The 23,916-nt window shown below is 41.6% G+C and overlaps 1 long non-coding RNA gene across 1 annotated transcript; it reads right to left on the bottom strand.

The window, feature by feature from the left end:
* Window positions 1-904: 904 nt before the first annotated feature.
* LOC149141897 (uncharacterized) lies at window positions 905-1,793 on the bottom strand. The gene is made up of 2 exons (XR_016264332.1): window positions 1,687-1,793; window positions 905-1,459 (listed from the first exon to the last, which is right to left on the bottom strand). It is a non-coding gene; the product is annotated as an uncharacterized LOC149141897 (long non-coding RNA).
* Between the last annotated feature and the right edge of the window lie 22,123 nt (window positions 1,794-23,916).

Genomic DNA, 23,916 nt, shown 5'->3' with positions numbered 1-23,916 from the left:
CTTTGTGGGTTATTCTGGGTTTCTTGCGTAGAGGTTGGGATTAATTTCCTAGAATTTTTTGAGCAACAGGGAAGGCTCTAGCAACATATCATTTCAGGCAGTAGCACCTTTCTAGGCAGTAACAACGTAGCTCTTGGGCCGAATTACCAGTGGATTTGAGGAGGGTGTTCTATTGTTCATTTTGGGCTTTTGCTAGCTTGCCTAGAGCAAGCCCAGGTGCACGCATTCCAGCTCCTTGTTGTACACCTCTTCCCATTTAATACAATGAGTAGACAACGCAGTTTGTTTGCCAATTTTGTGGTCTGATGCTCTGATTTAATTTTATGGTGTCGTTTTTATTGTTCGCTTTGCATAGCACTATTTTTTCCTAGTTTAGAACATTACAATCCAAGAGTTCTTTAAGACGATAAATTATATCCAAACATGTTACAACAGATTCATTTGGTGATAGTCCAGTAACTTCTTATCAAAAAGGTTTTGGTGTGGCAAAGGGTACACTTAGCCAATCGAGTGTTTTCAGTAACATGGCATACACCAAACATATAGCCAAAGAAGTACTTTCATGACCATGCCATACATCATGAAAGTCCTTTATTTTATCCGTGCTCATATACAATGTACATTTTGGAAGACAGATTGGATGTTCAAACATGGATTTGATATACTATCAAAATTTGGTAGTGTGCTTTAGTAGAACGACCAATTAAGGTATCCTGAACCATGATCATGCTCAATCTAGCTTTGGTTATGCTTAGCTCTTCCGTAAAGAACACTACCAAATAACTGTGGAACTTCTATCCTGAAATAAGAGTTGTCTGTTTATGAAATTAATCTTGTTGCAATTTACAAGCACAAAAATCAGAGCTGGGAACATTGAGGGGCAAAAATTCTAGTGCACCTTGAATAAATATATTGAAAATATGTAGCTTGTATTGAATCATTACGAGTCAAGACATTAGGAAAAATAACTTGTGTCTGTCAGCATTCTAAGAGTATATTTTCCTATAGGTGTCATTTATTTCATAATCAATTGCTCTGGAAGTTTGCTCTGCATGAATATTCCAAGTTGTCCCTTAAGAACTGAGCACATGTACAATGTCATTTCTTTAAAGGCCAAGTAAGAACAAGAAGATGCTCTGAATATTCTGAATTCTTTGGCCAATTTCTGGAAAAACTAGGCATGTAACTTAATTAAAGAAGATGAAACACATTCAAAGGGCATGCAAAAGAAAAAATATATGCTGTTACCTGCACAACTGCAATACATTATGTCTAAAACAATGGTTACAATGATACCGCCATTTAAGTGACTGCCAGCCTACTTCTAGAACGATCTTCAAGCCAAACTAAAGGAATTCAGAAGCTTCTACTCTCCATATGCACTCTCTTCTGCATTCAAATGGTATATTTTCCCTAATGGTTTCATTTAGTTAGTGATCACTCACTCTGGAAGCTTGTCCTGCATGAACATTCCAACTTGTCCCTTCAGAAGGGAGCACATGTAGAATTTCATTTCATTAAGGGCCAAGTAAGGCCCACAGGATGCTCTGGATATTCCAAACTCTTTGGCCCATTTCTGGAAAAACTAGGAACATAACTAATCGATGTAGATGAAACACATTCAACAGAAAAACTATATGCTGTACAACCACAATATAGTATGCCTCAGACAACTTCCAGAAATACCTTCAGCCAACTTAAAGGAATTCAGCATTTTCTATTCTCCGCAGGCACTCTCTTCTTAGGTGTGAATCTGAGAAAACTGCTCTAATCAGCTTTTTCACCTATACAGTAAAACACAAACTGTTACTCCAATTGCAGGCAAACTTAGTCAGAATATGAAATGAAAATACAAGTAGAACTATACGCAGGGATTGTTTCAAAGAAGGATAGCTTTCCCTATTAAATACTGTAAAAATTACAAGATATCATAAAAACACTCCATTTCAATGCAATAAAGTTGGCAAATGTTTTAGGGAATGTTTATGATCTCATAACTGGGTAATGATAACTGGCATAAAACCAGAGACGCAATCTTTTTATATAATAACAATTTACTTGCTATGTCCTTTGCACTGTGATTTTCTTGCAATTAGTATTTGTTGTGAACAACTTTCTTGCAACGTTGTGACTGAGAAAAAGCACACATGGTTTCCCACATAATTTCTTGAGCAAATTTATATCAATTACAGTGCTCCTTTGGTCATTGCAGTATATTGATTCGGATGATGAGCAAAGCTAATTCCCAGCTCTGCTTGTGACAGCTGCAAGTTTCTCCAGATATGTTTCTTTAGTGGTCTCCTTCAACTTACAACAATGTTATCAAAAAAGAAACCATTTGACCCCAAAATCGCGAACTGGAACAGAACCAGACTGGATCTGGAAAATAATTAAATAAAGAGCAAATCAAAAATAAAATAAAATACAAAAATTTAGTTGACAAAAAAATGTCATATATTCAAATTCTGGTGATAACAAAAATATATATCCAAACCATTAAAAGTATCTGTTGCTGCAAAATCTAGCAGGTCTTGTAGAGGGGTGTTCTACAAGGCAAGCACTAGACCAAGTGACAACAATGAGGTGTGGCCCACTATCACCACAGCCACTACCCCCTGCTCTTTATGGATTTTCACCAATGGGAGGAGTCCCGATATATAGGTCACCTACAATTGATATTCTAGGCTTAGAGGTTTAAGGTGACACAATAGGCTTCCAAAGGATGGCTCAACTTAAGCACAAGGTTCAAACAATGATGAAGAGGCAATTCACATCCCTTAGAGAGACCAATCTAGGGCAGACTAGACTAAGGGTTTGAATCAGTGTTGCACGAAGCGCCCCCCCCCCCACGGTTCCAAGCCCCGAAGCGCGTCCCGTACGGAAGCGCCTAGGAAGCTTGGCCAGAAGCGGCGCTTCCGAATTCGGAAGCGGCGCTTCGGCTTTTTTAGCCGCTTCCTGGAAATTTGGAAGCGTTTTACGGAAGCGCCGAAGCGCGCTTCGTACGGCGCTTCGGGCGTCGGAAGCGTGGCGCTTCGGAGGAGGAAGCGTACGCTTCCGTACGCTTCCAGAAAAGCTTCCGGAAAAGCGTTTAGAAAATCATTTTTTTCAATTTTTTTTTTAATTTTAGGTGAGTTTGCTTGTTGGGGGTGGGTCTACCTTGGGTTAGGGTGACGAATGAAGGCAAAAAAAAATATAAATATAGCAGATGCTCCCTCATGGTAATGTTAAATTCTTAAAGTAAAAGTGACATTCTCCTTTATTTTTCATTTTCATCCTTTTACTTAAATTTTTAACATTACCATGAAATGACTCAGGATGTTTGAGAGTGGTTCCAGCCTCATTGGACTTCATATGGAGAAAATAGAATTTCATATCCTATTCAAAATTCAGCAGACTTAACAGTTTTCAGGAATTCAGGATCAATGGGATTGTGGCATTTCATTAGATTATATCAAGTATGAAGGTATGTGATTAGCATTTAATCAAGAGCACCAAGCCCTATATGTACCCTAGTGTTGGTGGTGTTAATTGTTGAACTCCTTTGTCACGCGGCACGCCCTTAGCAAAAAATTACCTTTCAATCAAGTCAAAATCATCGATCAAACATGTTAAGCTTTTTCTACCATATTTTAAGTCTTGAATTAGGTAGTTTGATCAAAATTGGGCAATGTTGACTAATATCCCTAGACAATCAAGGTAGAGGCAAAGGCTAGACAATAGGAGAAGAATCTAGATTCTAGATAATTAATGTACAATGGATGTTATATCTATCTTGATTTATGCAAAAATATGCATGTTTTCATGTCTTCTACAATTAATTTGGTATTTGGGATGTTTGTTTTGAGTATAAATGCAAAAAAATATAAAAATATATATATATATAGCAGACGCTTCCACGGACGCTTCGCTTCCTAGATTTTTGGAAAATGACGCTTCGGCGTCCCCGCTTCCAAAAAACGCTTCCGCTTCGCTTCCGCTTCGTGCAACATTGGTTTGAATGATAGTGTGTAAAATAGAATGGCCTAAGGTCAAGGTGCTAAGAAAATATTTACAACAATGAATATCAACCAAACAAAGGTACATGAAATCTTCAAGAAGCCCTCTAGTAGAGGCTTGACCAAACTAGGGTTTCTCTAAGGGAAAAAAGCTAGGGCAAGAGAAATCAAGATGCACATGGATGAATTGGCCACCAAGGAGGTTGATTTTGAGGCAACATGATAAATCCTTGTTGCTAAATCCTTCCACACCAAGATATTCCTCTCCCAACAATTTCACTCCAAGCCATAATTGAGCCACTTATCCTTAAGAGAGTCGAAGTTAAGAAGAGAGAGAAGACAAAATATAATTTATGGATAAAATTTAACTTAATATAATTAGATAAGGCCATAGCCTAGTCTTTGGATTGATGGAGTCTATGGGTGCTTAAGATTAGCTAAATCTTGCAAAGGAGTAAAAATATTTTGATGCCTTAGTACGAAAACCCTAACTATTATCTTTGTGAGGGATCAAAGGCACTTGGGAGAGCTACAACAAGAGTTCACCAAAGGGATTATCATTCATATTCCATATGAGTAATGTATACAATGATGCTATCTAGATTCTAAATTCTATACAATTTATCTTCAATAATCAATGGTGCAATAGAAAAACCCTAGACAAGCATTACATTCCATACATTACACACTAAATGAAAAATTCTTCAACAACAAAGGTCACTTACAAGATGAAATGCATGATGAATCCATCATTGATCCAAGATAACTTCTCCAAAGACAAGAAAATAGCTCCAATATGCAAAGTTCTCCAAAGATCACATCTTTTCAAAGGTACAAGAAGGTCAAAATTCTCCAAGAGACGCTGAATTAGTCCCTAGTGATGATGATTAGAAATGAATGTCCTCTCCTCTACTTATATGAGGAGGAAGAGTTTTAATCATTAACCTACAAGCCCCTGATAACAAGTAAAATCACAAAAATGTCTTCGGTTACAAGCCAACCCACTAGCTTTTGACATAAATGCTAAGAAAATCCCACACATGTGAGTCGAGAGGCTTCCAAGGTTGACATCATCCATAAAATGAGCTCCAAATGCCAAGCATTGATGCTACAAGGTGCCAAATGTGATGTAGTAGCATCTAAAAATCATGATTTGAGGTTTGGTCCTCAAAGCCTCATCAATAACTCTTTGTGGTCCCAAACTCCAACTAGGGCACTGTTAGCGCTTGAAATTTCACCTCAGGCTGATAAAGGTAAACCTCAAGGCAACATCAAACCACTTAGCCTCGTAGCTAGCCCTACGGGGCAGGAGAGGGTTCTCTCCAGTCTATCTCGATAAAGATCTTCAATGGGCGAGATAACCAATAGAGTAACACTGATTTTAGGCTAGTAAACTGATCAAAGGGTTGATTTGGGATTTTTAGGGTTTTTGGTGGCAAATTGAGGAGGTGGAAATTTTGGGTGCGGGGATTGGACACAGTTTCTGCAGGGGGTTCTTTGGGGCGAGGTAGGAGACAGTATTGATGCCTTTCATTGAGGTGGATGATTAAGAATGACAGATGAGGAGTTAAGGAGAGCAAACAATAACTTTGAATTCTCCTTAAACAGTAGAAAACATTGAAATTAAACAAACTTAAAAGCAGAGCATGACAGTCATGAGTTCTACTTTAACACTTCATTTGCTTAATGTGCAGAAGGAAAAGAAAGGAAATGATTCACATAACACACTTACAAGTACATAGAGAAACACACCATCAATACATGTAACCACAAGAATCCCAAAAAGGACTGCAAAACCCTGGTCTTCCTTAGCCAAAAATTGCAGAGATACAGTGAATAATACAATGATAGCTTCTCCCTCAAGAGTCCAACCATGAAAATGAGCAAGAGAGTACATAATATAGATCATCTAACATCTTTCTCTGCCTCTAGGGGTCGAGCTCATTATCCTAGGAGCTGTTTCAACCAATTCTAAACTAAGCACTGAAAACTAGGCAGTCAAAACAACTTGCCTCTATAAACTAGGAAACCAATCCATTCATTTAATTTTCACCTATCTCATGAATGAATCTTCTAGAAGAGATACATAAGTGTAAAAGTGTCATAAAATTACATTATTTACATCAAGGAGGATGACAATCCACTCCAAAAAGTCAAACATGGTCAAAACTGCGTTTTGCTGAGCTGTACACTGAAATTTTGAGAAATTTGCCTGATAGGTCGCGCGCCATTCCCTGACGGGTCGCGCGCCTTTGAGGGCACTTCCAGGTGTCCAAATGGGGCAAGAGTAGGCTTGTTGGAAAGGTCTGTGAGTCTACTTTCCAACCCAACTGGAATTTCTGAATTTGGTGGTCATTTGTCCCTCCAAAATTGCAATCTCCCAAGACTGCTTTCTGTGTCTCAAAAATGTGGCAGAAAGTCATTTTTTGCTTGTTTTTTGACTTTCTGGAGGCCCAAAACTTCATAAAATCTCTTGGCAATGGATGAGCATGTGTAACTTTTCATGACAAATCTGGAAATGCCGAGTTTTTGCAAAATAGAGTTGCCAAGTGAAAGGGTCACGCGGGGGGTGAGACCCGTTAAAAAGGCAAAACCTGTAAATTGCCTGAAAAAACCAAAATTGACCCAAAACGCTCAAAATTTCTTGGGATTTGTGCTGTGACTGAACTATTTAGTGCCTTGCTCCTTCAAGGAAGCCTCGGCCAAGATGTGGAGGGGATCAGGCCATTTTCTCCTTTTTTGTGCTTTGGCCAACTGCCTTTGAAGCACCTTCATCTTCGCCTTGCACACGTGCATCCGCGCCCAATAATGGTTCTTCATGTTTCTCAACAATTTCTTATCTTGGTTGGCCTTAGCCAACAGCCTCTCCAAGTGAGCATTGAGCCGGATAAGCATGGACTCTCGCTCAGCGGGCAATAGATCACCGGGTCTTCTTCTATTCAAGATGCGGTCTCCACGAATCCTCCACAACTCATCAAGAGCTTGCTCATCCTCCAACTGTTTGTTGCGCTGCTCTAGATATGAGATTGTCCATTGTGCCCCCTCTAATCTCCTCTGCAATGCATCATTTTCAGCTCTAAGGTGCTGAATGATCTCCTTTGACTCTTGGCTAGGAGAACTGACATCGAGATCAACAAGCTCTATATCTGGAACACCTGATGGCCCCTCATCAATCCTGGGCTGTTTGCCCCTCTCTGATACCTGTGCTGCTGTCGGAGACGAGGCCCCTTCCACCTGGTGTGGAGATAACACTTGTGGTGCTGATGAAGAAGGCGAGACCCCTTCCACCTGCTGTGGAGAAAGTACTCGCCTAGCTGCTGCAAATAAGGCCCTTTGGCCTCTCTGATAAGTGACCAATGGAGGAGAGCTGACATATCTGGTCTCAGGGATATCATGCTGCTGTGATGGTCCTCCTTCCTCATGAACAATCTCCGGATGTGGTGGTGGTGCTGTAAAGAACTCACGAGAGATGAACTCCTCCCATGAGATGCCCTACTGAGCCAACTGATGTAAGACCACAAGCTGAATCAAACCATAATGGTAGAGGCTCCTATACTGCTGTGCCGGGCTCTTCCGCTGCATCACGGGCACCATCCTCTCAATATTTTGGCAGAAGAAAACAGGGATGTTCATCATCCGTACCCGTGTGAAATGCATCAATAGGCGAATATGGTACGAATATACCTGTGAAAATCTGCCCTCACAGGTAAAATAGAGCATGATAAGCCTCATCATGGGAGCATACTCACTCCTGAGAAATCTGAAGGGAAACACACCTGTCAAGTGTCTCATGAATGCGGGTCTAACGAAAGGCTCAAACTGAACACTGTCCAACACCTTGCGCTTATTCCATACCTCTCCGACATTAGGTATCCCTGTGGCCTGTGCAATCACCTTGGGTGTCAATGTAAAGTCCACCCCAGCAAGGTTGACATGTCCATCATGCAAATGTAAAACAAATAGGCGAGCCAACTCTCTCTGATGCTGAATATGAGATATCCTCTCGCAAAACTCATAACAAGACATATACCGGAAACGTGAGACTGCCATAGGACAAGCCTGTAAATCTGTCAAAGAAGTGGGCTCCTCTCTCCTATGATGACCACCCTTTCCACCCTTATGAGGCTTCCTCTGTACCTCAAACTCTGAAGCTGATGCCTGGTCATCACTTTGCTCGTAATTGGTTTCGGTTTCTGACATTGTTTAAGGAGCAAAGTGGCTGAAATGTACTGCTGTTTCTGCTTGGTAAAATGCTGATTAAAAAGCTGTTTCAAGGGGACAAGGAGCACGAGGGGAATGTTAGGGGAGGGACACTTTAAAGGGAAAATGGGAATAAATATATAAAACAGGGATTTTGGGAAAAATCATTGCATATACACCATTATACAAACTTATTAACATGGATATTATTAGAGGTAGGGTTAGGGTTTGATTTTTACTTGCTAGGGAAGAGGGGTAGGGTTTAGGGCTTTTCACTAATTTTGCAAGGGAAATTTACATGGAATGTCAAGGAAAAAGAAATGGGAATGGGGAAAAAATGATTACAAGGGAATACCTTAAAACAGCATAAAACCCTAGCCACTTTTACAATTTCAAACTACAGCAACATGGAGCTTTTCTCTTGCACATGGAGATCTTTGAAAATGTACTCATGATTTCTTTTAACCATAACAAGCAACAAATTTTTAAGCTTGAGGGCCTACCTCACACAATCCGGCGATTTTGTGGCTCCTTGGTGAAATTTGTAGGCGGTTTTATAAGGAGGGCACTGACGGGTCGCGCGCCTCACCCAACGGGTCGCGCGCCACTGACGGGTCGCGCCCGTTATAAATTTGCACTGTCGGAGGGCGCTCAACGGGTCGCGCGCCTCTGACGGGTCGCGCGCCTGGTCTGACGGGTCGCGCGCCTGTCCAGCTCAAAAACTTCGTCCAATCTCTCGCCCAATCTCTCTTGCAAGTGACTTAGATGCACAATGAGGCTCGATGGAGGGAGATTGGGCTTTTATAACCTTGATTTGAATTAATTTCATGCCCAAACCCACTTTATAATGTTTTTCTTTGACACTTTATAAACTTGATGTTTTTGGTTTCCTTTTATCCTGAAATTGACTAATTTGATGCTTTTGCTCGATACTTTTTGCAGGGATAACATCTGAGGGATCTTGGCAAGGGAGCCAGGGTTACATGCTGTCCTTTGAAGCCTTTTGAAATTTTACCATTTTTTACAAAATTTTGAAAAATGACCTTGGCTTTAAAAACAGGGTTTTTAAATCCAAGGTGAAATTTAACTGTACAAGATAGAATCTTTCGAAGAAATACTTTGAAAATCATCCCTCTGGCTTGCTGGGCACTTATTGACCTTCAGAGACATGACCTTGAAGACAATCTTGACCAAAACCCTAGACCTAGAATTTGACTTCAAGACAAGACAAGTAAGCTTGAAAGAGTCTAAGGACTGAAACAACCTTGATCCAGCAATGCCAAGAGGGGGACAAAGGCACCAGCTCCTCCATCAGGGTTATGGCATGCCTAATGGAATGCAAAAATGACACTGATGAGACACCTACTTATGCAAATGCAAAGAGTTTTGATCGCTGATGGAGGGCTACTAGACCGACTCTAACATTGGCTCCAATGGGGATGGTAGCTCCTTGGAGATACCAAGAACCTTAGACCTCTGGGAGAGCAGACCAGTGCCTTATCATTATTGGGAAATGGAGTCAATATTTACACATGTGACCCAAATTTGGACAACTTATTGACTTTGACAATTGATTGAAATTTAAACTAACTGTGACACAAACTGACTCACTTTATGCAGAGAAAGACTGAGTAAAACAACCTGAAAAACTCCCACCAACTAATCACCATCTTCAGAAATATAGCCTTCACCGCGGGCCCCAGACTAAAGATGGAAGATCATTTCACACTTGCTGCAGAATGAAAATAAAATGGTAATTACAATGAGAGTGATTAGAGCAGAAAATGCTCAAGCATGATACCGTTTGAGCAGCCGGCCATTCACCGACCCACTGAGACAATCATCACCGTTCATTTCTTTGAGTAGAAAGGCATTTGGACCACGGTATGCTGCAATTTTGTAGGGACCTTTCCAGAAGTTGTCGAATTTTCCATGTTTCCCTTTGTCTTCATTTCGGGCATCCCATCTCAGAACAACATCATCTATCTGAAAATCATCCGGCTTTGCTTTTCTGTCATAAATTTTCTTGATGCGCTCTTGCAACTTCAGGGAATTTTGAAGAACTTCATCTCGTGTCTGCTGTAAATGAATCATTTGACTAATCCGCCGTTGCATAGGATCTTCCTCATCACTAGTTTCTTGAAGCAACTTTGCCACTGGAACACTAAGTGAAGTAGGAAACACTGCATCTGTCCTGTAAACCAGTTCAAAGGGTGATATACCAATTGACTTCTTTTGACTTACACGATCAGCCCATAATGCATTTACTAACTTTTTGTGCCAGCTCTTCTTATTGATTTCCAGCAATTTCTTTATGATGTTCACTAGAGATTTGTTCGAAGATTCGGCCAGCCCATCTCCTTGCGGATGGTAGGCGGTCGAATGCCCCAAGCTGATGTTATATTTGTAGCAAAAATCAACCATTTTCTTCGATTTAAAGGCTGCTGCATTATCTGTAATCAACTTATGTGGACAGTCGAAACGTGACAATATGTCATTCTCAAGAAAAGAAATAATTACCGAGTCCGTGGCCTGCCGAGTGGGAATGGCTTCAATCCACTTCGTGAAGTAATCTGTGGCAGTTAAGATCCATCAATGCTGCCCGGAAGATGCTGGGTGGATTTTGCCAATAAAATCCAAGCCCCATTGCTGAAATGGTGCGCTGATTTCAATGGGCTTGAGAGGCAACGGCTGTAATTTCTGCTTTCCTTGAAAAATTTGACATTCATGACAACTCTTAACTGCTTTATATACATCAGAAAATAAAGAAGGCCAATAGAAACCAGCTCTTAAGATCTTATTAGCCGTGGTCTTCCAAAACAAATGACCCCCACAGTCACCTTTATGAAAATCCTCTACTGCTATCTTAGCTTCTTCTTCGACTAAACAATTCAGCAATATGCCACCGGGGTCTTTCCAATAAAGTGCAGATTTAATGATGCAAAATTTTGCTGCCTTTAACTTCAGTGTTCTAGCTTTGTTTCTAGGCATCCCAGGGGGTGAAGACAAATTTTGAAGCACATATACTATATCAGCATACCAAGGAGAGGAAACAAAGATATCTGATACCTGTAGAGCTGAATTTTCTTCGTCTTCATCGGATAAGGCAACAATCAAATTGATGTCTAGGACATGGAGATTCGTTTCAACCATCAACTTAGCAAGACCTTGACCTTTAATCAACTTGCTAGGCTTAATTTCCACATCATACTCTAATAGTGCAGCGATCCACTTACCCCTTCTTCCTTCCGGTTCCGCTTGTACCAAGACATCCTTAACAGCTGCGTTGGGAACATATGCCAAAATATGAGAATTCAGTATGTAAACTCGGAAATCTTTCAAAGCTTTTATCAGCGCCAATGCTTGCTTTTCAATGATATTATAATTCAGTGCTCCGTTCCTTATGATGCGGCTAAAAAATGCTATGGGCTTCTCGACTCCATCACTCTTTTGCATCAACACGGCTGCCAACGTATGCTCAGAAGCAAATGAAAATAAAATAAAATCTTGTGTATAATCTGGGCTGATCAAAGTTGGGGCTGAAGATAAGATTAACTTTACCAAGTTGAAAGACTTTACCGCCTCTTCGATCCATTTGAGTTCGCTGTCCTTTTTGAGCATGTTGGTTATTTATCTAAGATGTTCGGCAAGATTGGGAATAAAGCGACGCAGAAAATTCAATTTACCATTGAAGGACTGAATCTCCTTTTTGCTTCGGGGCTGCTCTAATTGTTGAATTGCTTCCACCCGTGCAGGATCGATACGAATGCCATCTTTAGAAATAATATGGCCCAGCAGCTTGCCTTCGCTCATAGCAAAAAGGCTCTTCTTCGGATTCAACGAAATACCATACTTTCTGCACTTTTGGAACACCTTAGTCAAATGAAACAAATGCTCTTCATCAGATTTAGAAAACACGGTCAGATCATCAAGATAAACGACCAAAAAGACATCTTTCTCATTAGCAAAGGCCATGTCCATTGCCCGCTGAAATGTGGCGCCTGTGTTCTTCAATCCAAACGGCATCTTGGCATAATGAAATGTCCCCCACGGAGTAGTGAACGTTGTCTTGTCTCGGTCATCTTCATGTACCAAAATCTGATTATACCCGGAATAACCATCAAGTAATGACATCCTTGATGCCCCAACTACCCGCTGCAATATATGATCCATTTTGGGCAGCGGATAATTGTCCTTTAGTGACACCTTATTCAGATTTCTGAAGTCTATACACAAGCGAATCTCGCCGGTCTTTTTTCTCACGGGCACCAAGTTGGAAATCCAATCAGAAAATCGGATTGGCACTATGATTCCAGACTTATATAACCTGTTGACTTCCTTCTCGATCAATGGCAGCAACTTAGGATTAATTCTTCTCAACTTTTGTCGGAAAGGCTTTTGATTTGGCTTTATGGGAACGGTATGCTGAATGATACTTGTGTCATAAGTTTTCAAATCTGAATAGTCCCATGCAAAAACATTAGAAAACGAAGACAACAATCTGATATATTATTTCTTTACCTTGGGTGACAATGCTTTTGATAGCTTCACCATCTTTGGATTTTCGGCTGTCCCGAGATTCACATCTTCGACACCTTCTTCCGTTGGCCTCAAAGTTGGTTTGCGGGCCACATCATCTTGATCGAACAATTCTTCTAAAGGAATTAATCCTTTAGGAATGTAATTGTCCTTGAGCTGCAACACATCCATCTGATTTACTCCTTCAGCTTCCGTGTCTATTGAGATGTCTTCAAATTTACCCTCAATTTGCAGAAAATCTTTGATTTCTTCGTCATCTTGGAAAACTTGCCAACACCTTTGATTATCTGGAACTGTAGGACGATGCTTCACATATATCTCAAACTTATTGCTGGAATTCATGGGTATTTTCAGATTACTTGCTGCCTTAGCCAATGCATCCGCAACACCATTTTGAATCCGGGGCACACATGTCAAAGTATGTTCTGAAAACAGTTTTAAGATATCTAGGACAACATTCCGATATGCTCGCATACGAGGATGTTTGGCCTGAAATTCACCTTTCACTTGCTTGATAACCAACTCGGAGTCGCCATATACCGCTATCTTCTTTGCCTTCAACTTCCGAAGGATTTTCAGACCAGCAATAAGAGCCTCGTATTCCGCCTCATTATTTGAACAATCAAATGCCAATTTATATGAACATACCCGTACCTTGCCTGGAACTTGGTTTTGAACTGAAAATGGGCTTCGAATCCACACCTATACCAGCACCATCGCTGCCCACCGCGCCCTCAAAATCCATGGTCCAAAGACCATCTTCATCGTCTTCTAAGTGCTAAAAGTGTGATGTCGATGCATTCTCTGTTTGCTGCCCATTTGTTTCAGCTATTGGCTTTATGACAGCAGACCTTTCTTCACTTTCCTTTCTCAAAACTTCTCTAAAATTCTCTGTAATATCTGGTATATCTTCTGCTTGAACTAACTGACTATCTATCTCATTGAAATTATCCGCAAACAAAACAAAAGATTCTAAATCTGTTTGTACATAATTTACAGGATGATTGACGGGCTTTTCCTTACTAGTGATCATGTATTTCATCTTTTGCTCCCGATATAACTTCTTCATCTGACCAAAAACTGGAATTGTAGCATAGGAAAAATCGAGCTGAAGTGTACCTTTGAGCTTGGCTCTCCATGACCTTGAAAGCAACATGCCAAATCGCGGAGGAATATTCGCCACCACCACGTCCATCAAAACATTCTTTGCTGGGATTTGATCTAGACTCACCACCAAGTCCTTGATCAAACCAATACATTTCACCCGGCTGGAATCAAACGAATACAAATCATGATACTTCCTTGTGATGTCAAGTCCCAGCTTCTCCATAATCGTTTTGGGCATCAAATTATGTGAAGCTCCCGAATCAAACATGGCATTGTGTAGCACATACTCATGTAATCGCAAACTGATATAGAACGGAGGAACATCACTCTCGGGAGACTCACCATCAAAAGCGGGCCCAAAAATTAGCTCAGGCTGATCATCTTCTACATTCACCGCGTCTAGCATTGGATCGAAATTCAGCATCTTGGAGATTTGGCCTCGGTAAGTGCTGTTCTTCATGATTTCCGTCAAGGGAATAGACACCTTCAACTTTGCAATCTCATTCTCCAAACTGAAAGCTGAAATCTTCTCACCTTCTTTAGCCGGATTGTCTCTTTTTTCACCTCTATCTCTTGGTGCGTTTGATGGTTGGTCTATTTTGCTTGCTGATAATGATTGAACTGCTGGAGGATCGCTTATTTCTTTCCCTTTTTTCTGCGGGACAACAGAACGATTCTTTGTCGAAGCCTCTGTTCTCTTTTGGATGGGATTTATGGGAACAACTCGGTTTCTCAATTGCCTTTGCTGACCTTGCTGAGCTGATAAAGCATGCAAATACCCTCTTTGATACTCTTCGGATTCTTCTTGATCAAAGGGTTGATTTGGGATTTTTAGGGTTTTTGGTGGCAAATTGAGGAGGTGGAAATTTTGGGTGCGGGGATTGGACACAGTTTTTGCAGGGGGTTCTTTGGGGCGAGGTAGGAGACAGTATTGATGCCTTTCATTGAGGTGGATGATTAAGAATGACAGATGAGGAGTTAAGGAGAGCAAACAATAACTTGAATTCTCCTTAAACAGTAGAAAACATTGAAATTAAACAAACTTAAAAGCAGAGCATGACAGTCATGAGTTCTACTTTAACACTTCATTTGCTTAATGTGCAGAAGGAAAAGAAAGGAAATGATTCACATAACACACTTACAAGTACATAGAGAAACACACCATCAATACATGTAACCACAAGAATCCCAAAAAGGACTGCAAAACCCTGGTCTTCCTTAGCCAGAAATTGCAGAGATACAGTGAATAATACAATGATAGCTTCTCCCTCAAGAGTCCAACCATGAAAATGAGCGAGAGAGTACATAATATAGATCATCTAACATCTTTCCCTGCCTCTAGGGGTCGAGCTCATTATCCTAGGAGCTGTTTCAACCAATTCTAAACTAAGCACTGAAAACTAGGCAGTGAAAACAACTTGCCTCTATAAACTAGGAAACAAATCCATTCATTTAATTTTCACCTATCTCATGAATGAATCTTCTAGAAGAGATACATAAGTGTAAAAGTGTCATAGAATTACATTATTTACATCAAGGAGGATGACAATCCACTCGAAAAAGTCAAACATGGTCAAAACTGCGTTTTGTTGAGCTGTACACTGAAATTTTGAGAAATTTGCCTGATAGGTCGCGCGCCATTCCCTGACGTGTCGCGCGCCTTTGAGGGCACTTTTGGGGCACTTCCAGGTGTCCAAATGGGGCAAGAGTAGGCTTGTTGGAAAGGTCTATGAGTCTACTTTCCAACCCAACTGGAATTTCTGAATTTGGTAGTCATTTGCCCCTCCAAAATTGCAATCTCCCAAGACTGCTTTCTGTGTCTCAAAAATGTGGCAGAAAGTCATTTTTTGCTTGTTTTTTGACTTTCTGGAGGCCCAAAACTTCATAAAATCTCTTGGCAATGGATGAGCATGTGTAACTTTTCATGACAAATCTGGAAATGCCGAGTTTTTGCAAAATAGAGTTGCCAAGTGAAAGGGTCGCGCGGGGGGTGAGACCCGTTAAAAGGGCAAAACCTGTAAATTGCCTGAAAAAACCAAAATTGACCCAAAACACTCAAAATTTCTTGGGATTTGTGTTGTGACTGAGCTATTTAGTGCCTTGCTCCTTCAAGGAAGCCTCGGCCAAGATGTGGAGGGGATCGGGCCTTTTTCTCCTTTTTTGTGCTTTGGCCAACCGCCTTTGAAGCACCTTCATCTTCGCCTTGCACACGTGCATCCGCGCCCAATAATGGTTCTTCATGTTTCTCAACAATTTCTTATCTTGGTTGGCCTTAGCCAACAGCGTCTCCAAGTGAGCATTGAGCCGGATAAGCATGGACTCTCGCTCAGCGGGCAATAGATCACCGGGTCTTCTTCTATTCAAGATGCGGTCTCCATGAATCCTCCACAACTCATCAAGAGCTTGCTCATCCTCCAACTGTTTGTTGCGCTGCTCTAGATATGAGATTGTCCATTGTGCCCCCTCTAATCTCCTCTGCAATGCATCATTTTCAGCTCTAAGGTGCTGAATGATCTCCTTTGACTCTTGGCTAGGAGAACTGACATCGAGATCAACAAGCTCTATATCTGGAACACTTGATGGCCCCTCATCAATCCTGGGCTGTTTGCCCCTCTCTGATACCTGTGCTGCTGTCGGAGACGAGGCCCCTTCCACCTGGTGTGGAGATAACACTCGTGGTGCTGATGAAGAAGGCGAGACCCCTTCCACCTGCTGTGGAGAAAGTACTCGCCTAGCTGCTGCAAATAAGGCCCTTTGGCCTCTCTGATAAGTGACCAATGGAGGAGAGCTGACATATCTGGTCTCAGGGATATCATGCTGCTGTGATGGTCCTCCTTCCTCATGAACAATCTCCGGATGTGGTGGTGGTGCTGTAAAGAACTCACGAGAGATGAACTCCTCCCATGAGATGCCCTGCTGAGCCAACTGATGTAAGACCACACGCTGAATCAAACCATAATGGTAGAGGCTCCTATACTGTTGTGCCGGGCTCTTCCGCTGCATCACGGGCACCATCCTCTCAATATTTTGGCAGAAGAAAACAGGGATGTTCATCATCCGTACCCATGTGAAATGCATCAATAGGCGAATATGGTATGAATATACATGTGAAAATCTGCCCTCACAGGTAAAATAGAGCATGATAAGCCTCATCATGGGAGCATACTCACTCCTGAGAAATCTGAAGGGAAACACACCTGTCAAGTGTCTCATGAATGCGGGTCTAACGAAAGGCTCAAACTGAACACTGTCCAACACCTTGCGCTTATTCCATACCTCTCCGACATTAGGTATCCCTGTGGCCTGTGCAATCACCTTGGGTGTCATTGTAAAGTCCACCCCGGCAAGGTTGACATGTCCATCATGCAAATGTAAAACAAATAGGCGAGCCAACTCTCTGTGATGCTGAATCCGAGAGATCCTCTCGCAAAACTCATAACAAGACATATACCGGAAACATGAGACTGCCATAGGACAAGCCTGTAAATCTGTCAAAGAAGTGGGCTCCTCTCTCCTATGATGACCACCCTTTCCACCCTTATGAGGCTTCCTCTGTACCTCAAACTCTGAAGCTGATGCCTGGTCATCACTTCGCTCGTAATTGGTTTCGGTTTCTGACATTGTTTAAGGAGCAAAGTGGCTGAAATGTACTGTTGTTTCTGCTTGGTAAAATGCTGATTAAAATGTTGTTTCAAGGGGACAAGGAGCACGAGGGGAATGTTAGGGGAAGGACACTTTAAAGGGAAAATGGGAATAAATATATAAAACAGGGATTTTGGGAAAAATCATTGCAAAATCATTGCATATACACCATTATACAAACTTATTAACATGGATATTATTAGAGGTAGGGTTATGGTTTGATTTTTACTTGCTAGGGAAGAGGGGTAGGGTTTAGGGCTTTTCACTAATTTTGCAAGGGAAATTTACATGGAATGTCAAGGAAAAAGAAATGGGAATGGGGAAAAAATGATTACAAGGGAATACCTTAAAACAGCATAAAACCCTAGCCACTTTTACAATTTCAAACTACAGCAACATGGAGCTTTTCTCTTGCACATGGAGATCTTTGAAAATGTACTCATGATTTCTTTTAACCATAACAAGCAACAAATTTTTAAGCTAGAGGGCCTACCTCACACAATCCGGTGATTTTGTGGCTCCTTGGTGAAATTTGCAGGCGGTTTTATAAGGAGGGCGCTGACGGGTCGCGCGCCTCACCCAACGGGTCGCGCGCCACTGACGGGTCGCGCCCGTTATAAATTTGCACTGTCGGAGGGCGCTCAACGGGTCGCGCACCTCTGACGGGTCGCGCGCCTGGCCTGACGGGTCGCGCGTTTGTCCAGCTCAAAAACTTCGTCCAATCTCTCGCCCAATCTCTCTTGCAAGTGACTTAGATGCACAATGAGGCTCGATGGAGGGAGATTGGGCTTTTATAACCTTGATTTGAATTAATTTCATGCCCAAACCCACTTTATAATGTTTTTCTTTGACACTTTATAAACTTGATGTTTTTGGTTTCCTTCTATCCTGAAATTGACTAATTTGATGCTTTTGCTCGATACTTTTTGCAGGGATAACATCTGAGGGATCTTGGCAAGGGAGCCAGGGTTACATGCTGTCCTTTGAAACCTTTTGAAATTTTACCATTTTTTACAAAATTTTGAAAAATGACCTTGGCTTTAAAAACAGGGTTTTTAAATCCAAGGTGAAATTTAACTGTACAAGATAGAATGTTTCGAAGAAATACTTTGAAAATCATCCCTCTGGCTTGCTGGGCACTTATTGACCTTCAGAGACATGACCTTGAAGACAATCTTGACCAAAACCCTAGACCTAGAATTTGACTTCAAGACAAGACAAGTAAGCTTGAAAGAGTCTAAGGACTGAAACAACCTTGATCCAGCAATGCCAAGAGGGGGACAAAGGCACCAGCTCCTCCATCAAGGTTATGGCATGCCTAATGGAATGCAAAAATGACACTGATGAGACACCTACTTATGCAAATGCAAAGAGTTTTGATCGCTGATGGAGGGTTACTAGACCGACTCTAACAGGCACCACAAAGGGGTCTCCATGGGTCTCCAACTACTCATAACATCCATATCTACTCTAATGTTGAGGTCTTTTCAAGTACCACTAGCCCTCCCAAGTCTCTGAAGGTGCGACTACCCTCGTCTGGGCCTTGAATCAACTGCCATCCCTCATATGGTGCTAAGGCCGACCTAGGCGGCACGCTGGGTCAAAGTGTATCATCCTGAAGAATCATCAATGTAAAGCAAAGTGGCAGAATGCCTTAGGTGCATAAGGGACCCAGGGTCATGTATGATGTACTACTTTTGCTCGAAGGCCCAAGGCTCTCAACGCTTCAACTGTGAATGTCAATATCTTCTTTGATAGACTTGGTACTTGTGGGTAAGGTGCCCAGGACATGAGCTATTGAACCACCTAACAATCACAACATAAAGTATAGTGAAAGCAACCAGTCATTAGAGACAATAATTATTATTGCATCTAAGTGAACCAAGCTTGAATATAATGGGCCATTTAATACTTCAAAGAAGGATTCCCTTCCAAAATTAGGGCCTTGAACTCACAATGTTGTTTTCTCCCTAGGTAGGAGTACCTAAAGGACAACCCTATTAGGTGTCTCCAACCCCTAAAGGGAAGTAACATTTCGTCAATCCATCCTTCAATTCATAGGTGTTTGTGAATAACATTGATAATACGAGGGGGAGAAAACTTCATGGCCAACTACCAAGGTCAAAGGGGCCAACATGATGGGGATCCACATCCGGAGTGTATGGATGTGAGGAGGGAGTAATCATGGATGCATGAGTTACCATCTCGGCCTTTGTTTTTCCACCCCTCTTGTGCACCTTTTACTTTTGCTTGATTTTTATTTGTATCACTGCTAATAGCTCAAAGGTTTAGAACTTGATTTGAATAATATTGAGTTGTATTACCCCTTAAGGATGAGTAATTTCATTCTCCATCGGAATGGGGACATGCAAGGATTCCTTTTATGATGTAATAGAGCAACATGTGCTCATGAGCCGAATGATGGCCATAATGAGTGAAGTAGAGCTCATGCTAGGCTTTTGCCCACATGCTAATGTGTATGTCAGCCATCTTTTGCATTTTGATATTCTTTCCTTTGATTTTGCTTTGTCGCCATCTAAGTCACTTGACATGGGTGCACGGGACACGCAGGACACGAAAATTCTAGTGTCTGACACGGGCACGTAGACCTCCCAGAACAAAACACATAGGACACGTTATATTATTGTAGGTTGATGCAGCTAAAAAGAAAGATAAAAGCATATTTGGCCACATTCAACAGGAAAATGTACCACAAAATGCAAAAGCTAATACAAGAGCTCTACCCCATCATCATGGCCATCACCCTGTTCCTAGAGGTTCTATGAGCCTCCTTCATCATATAGGAACCCATGATTGTCCCAACCCCTAGTGGGCAATGAACCGCCTTAGGGTATTCACTGCTATATCTTATACATCATGCTCTTACCCTTTCAGCCCCGAGCAGTCAATTGAAGAAAAACATAATAAGGCAAAAGGCATATAAAGAAGGGTGGAAAAATTAGGCCAAGGCGCCTCATGTACCACGATTTCTCCCCCCTATACATTATAAACCCAATTGTGGGCTTCCCTTTTATTAGCTACCCTCGTACCCCAGAATGTGGCCCAAGGCTGCCCCTTCTCATCCCCTACTTCATTCACTTATCTGTCACATGCCACCACTTTTTGAAGGGTGTACCTTGAACATATTATCCCCTTTAGAAGTAGAAACCACCTAATAGGATACTTGGTTAACCCCATTTGGAGTTTAGGAGACACTAGCACATCTCGAAGCCTATTATGGAAGCGCAGGCCATTATGAAATCCCCTCCTGTGGTCCATGGTTGGTAAGCTCATTTACTCAATTTCCCTAATGACTTGTTGTACTGGAAGGCTAGGGGACACATTGGATCTTATGCAGGATTGAAAATGGTCTCCATCTTGGGTTTGGTCTCCCTATACGGGGTTCTAATCCTCTAGAGGGCTACTTTGGCACATGTAGGGTGTGTGTTGAGAGCCATGGGCCTCCACAACAATAGACAACACTCCATGGATTCCCGAGGATGATCAGAAATGCTCGAGATACTCTCATTGGTCGAGTATGATGCACCCGGGTCACCTTTGTCCAATCGGCCCCAGAGATGTACCATGCACTTGGCAGCTGACCCAGGACTTGTAGGATGATGTGGCATCCCCTACACCATCATTAGATCCCTTACGGATGATCTACGGACATCCTTGATTCATTTGGAGACCCACGATGTTATTATTGTGCCCTCACACCCATTGGGAGCACTAGAGGTTTATTGTTAAGAGAACAAGGGGCCAACCCCTTGTCCATCACTTTTGAGGGTCCTACTCTTCATTATGGCAACCATGGACCTCATTAGGCCTCTTAGAGGGCCTTACGACATGCATATATTATTATTTGACCTCTTGAGAGACTTATTCTTTCATTTATGAGCTAGTTTGGTGGGCTTGTCACCAAAAGTTAGATTATTAGACCATTATTTTATTTTTGGGGCTTATGTAGGCCAAGGAGGCTAATTCGAACTCCTCATTAGTGTATAGATAAAAGTGAGATGAGTTCATTATCCCATCATCACTTTGGATTGGATCTCTTCTCTCTCTTGAGAATTTCGCACTTTTTCTTAGTGGATGAATTGGAACTTTATGGATGAATTTTGGTGTGTGGATTTGGTTTATCTTATCTTGGAGCTTCTCTCTTGTCAAATTATGGATGGTTGGATATATTCTATTACATGTAAGTACATTCTTTTAATGTCATTCTTGTTTTAAGTTGTCATATACATTGGACTGGGATTTTTGCTACTCTTAGGGCTAATCACTGCATGCATTTATTGCTTTAAATTGTGGAATTTTGTCTCTATTATAGAATCTCTCAATGTATGGGCCATGTAATGTGAACGAAATATCCTAGGAGTAATTCTATCAACAAATTGATCTTGATAAGCCATCACCTTTTGCACATCAAAGTATAAAAGCTGCAAGATTTTATTCTCCTTGACCTAGAAGGCTAGCGAAGTGGTCTTGTGGCCTCCTTGACCAAGAACCAAAGATCTTCACTCATATTTATCATAGATTCCATTCTCCCAAGACTAAGGCCCTGATCTACCAAGAGGTGGTCACCTCAAATCATACCTCTTTCACCTTTTCCTAGGTCTAGCTAAGTTGGGTCACCTCGGGCATCATTTTCCCGACAAACTATCCCTCCAAAAAGTTCAATCTCCTAGCCCCTCTTACACTGGTGTCTCCTCAACACCACCTCCAAATTTAAGGCCATTCCGACGATGGAGTTGTGAGAAAAGAAAATCCCTAGCTTCGAGATCAAACTTTGCCCTAGTATCCCCAAGGCTAATGCCTCATATGATCAATTCAACACCTTTAAGTGAATTCTTTCTTTGATCCTTTCCCCCACCGTGTCTAGGGTAAGAACATCATTGGTTATGTTATTTCCTCCTATCCTAGACTGGGTCCACTTGACCCCGTGTGGTCCTGTTCCTTTGAAAAGACAATTCTTCAAGAACCATCCAGGATACCAATTTCAACAAGGATTTTAGGGATTGGGAAACTCCTTCACAAGTCATATCCCATAAACCTAACCCTCAATTCGTCCCTTCCTTTTCCTAGAAGACATTGCACCTTGCTTAGAAAGCAAGCTCCATCTTTCAAGCTCTTCTAGAAAGGGGATTATTTGGGTCGCTCCAGGTCCATTCATTGATCCATTCTTCATCGGTGACTCCATAATATACTGGGTTTCCTCCCATCGATGAAATTCCAAAAATAGAAGAGAGCCTTCGCTAAGGTGACAGTGGGCTAAGTCTCCATTTGTTGCCCTTGGTCTAGCATTTTCCCTTTAGGGATCCCCTTTAGGTCCCCTGCTAGTTTGAGTGGTAACATTTTGGTGTTGTTGCCAAGGAGGAAGCAGGTCTACCTCCCTAGTGAATCATTGAGGAATTGATTCATTGACGACATTTATAAAATATTCCTCTGGCGACTCCACTCATTGTCCAATCCCCTAGTTTACTTGAAGGCGACAACATTCCTCCTTTAACTAGGGTTATTGCAAAAGTGGGAGAGCGAAATCCATCACATGTTGGAACCGCTCTCCTCCCTGAATTTGAGAAGGTCAGTGATCCATCTCCAAAGATGCCATCTAGTTCAAACACTGACCCCGAAAAAGATCAACCCAAGATGACCAAGAGTGAAAGACACTTGGTTAGTGTCTTTGCCCCTTTGAAATTGAGTAATGATCCCAAGCCACTACTTGAAAAATATAACTGATGGTTACCCAAATTCAAAGGGGATGCTACTTGGACAACCCCTGGTTTTATTGAAGAATTTTATTGGCAAATGTCCCCCAGAATGATCTTTGATGAAGATAGGATCATGATGCTTTTTGCCTTATCACTTGAGGGACAAGCAAGAGACTAGTACCTTAGCCTCCCCCCTGCATGCATACAAGACTCCAATGAATTTGAAGACCTATTCTAAAAAGGTGGTCATGCAATGCCCAAGGAACATTTAACATTGAAAAATTCTACCAAATAACCAAGGGAAGGGAAGATGTGCGAGTTCATCCAAAAGTTTGATAGGGTAGTGAAAGATATCCCTGATCATTTGAAGCCATCTGAAGCCAACATCCTTGATAAATTCATAAAGGCAGTGGGTGGCCACCTCACCTATGAGGGATAAGAAACCTTCCACTTTGGCTGAGGCTAAAGAAATGGCAATGGAATTTGAAGAAAACATATGAATCTCAAAGGTTGATATAAATGACCACCCTAGAGCTAAAGCTGAAATCAAGAAGGAAAAGTCCAAAGATCAACATGAGGAAACTCTCCTTGCCATTCTCAAGAGGATGGAAAACTTCACTGAAAAAGCCAATGCACGTGACATGGTTATCATGAACAAAATCAACGCCTTAGAAAGGGCCCACAAATCAAGTTATATCCCTAAAGGAAAGCCTTTTCCC

This window comes from Pinus tabuliformis, chromosome X (genome assembly GCF_031772625.1).
Source record: "Pinus tabuliformis cultivar Carrire ecotype Pingquan chromosome X, CPIR1, whole genome shotgun sequence".
NCBI classification, from domain to species: Eukaryota; Viridiplantae; Streptophyta; class Pinopsida; order Pinales; family Pinaceae; genus Pinus; species Pinus tabuliformis.
Note: the sequence above shows the minus strand (reverse complement) of the source record. Positions and strands in the feature narration are given on the sequence as shown.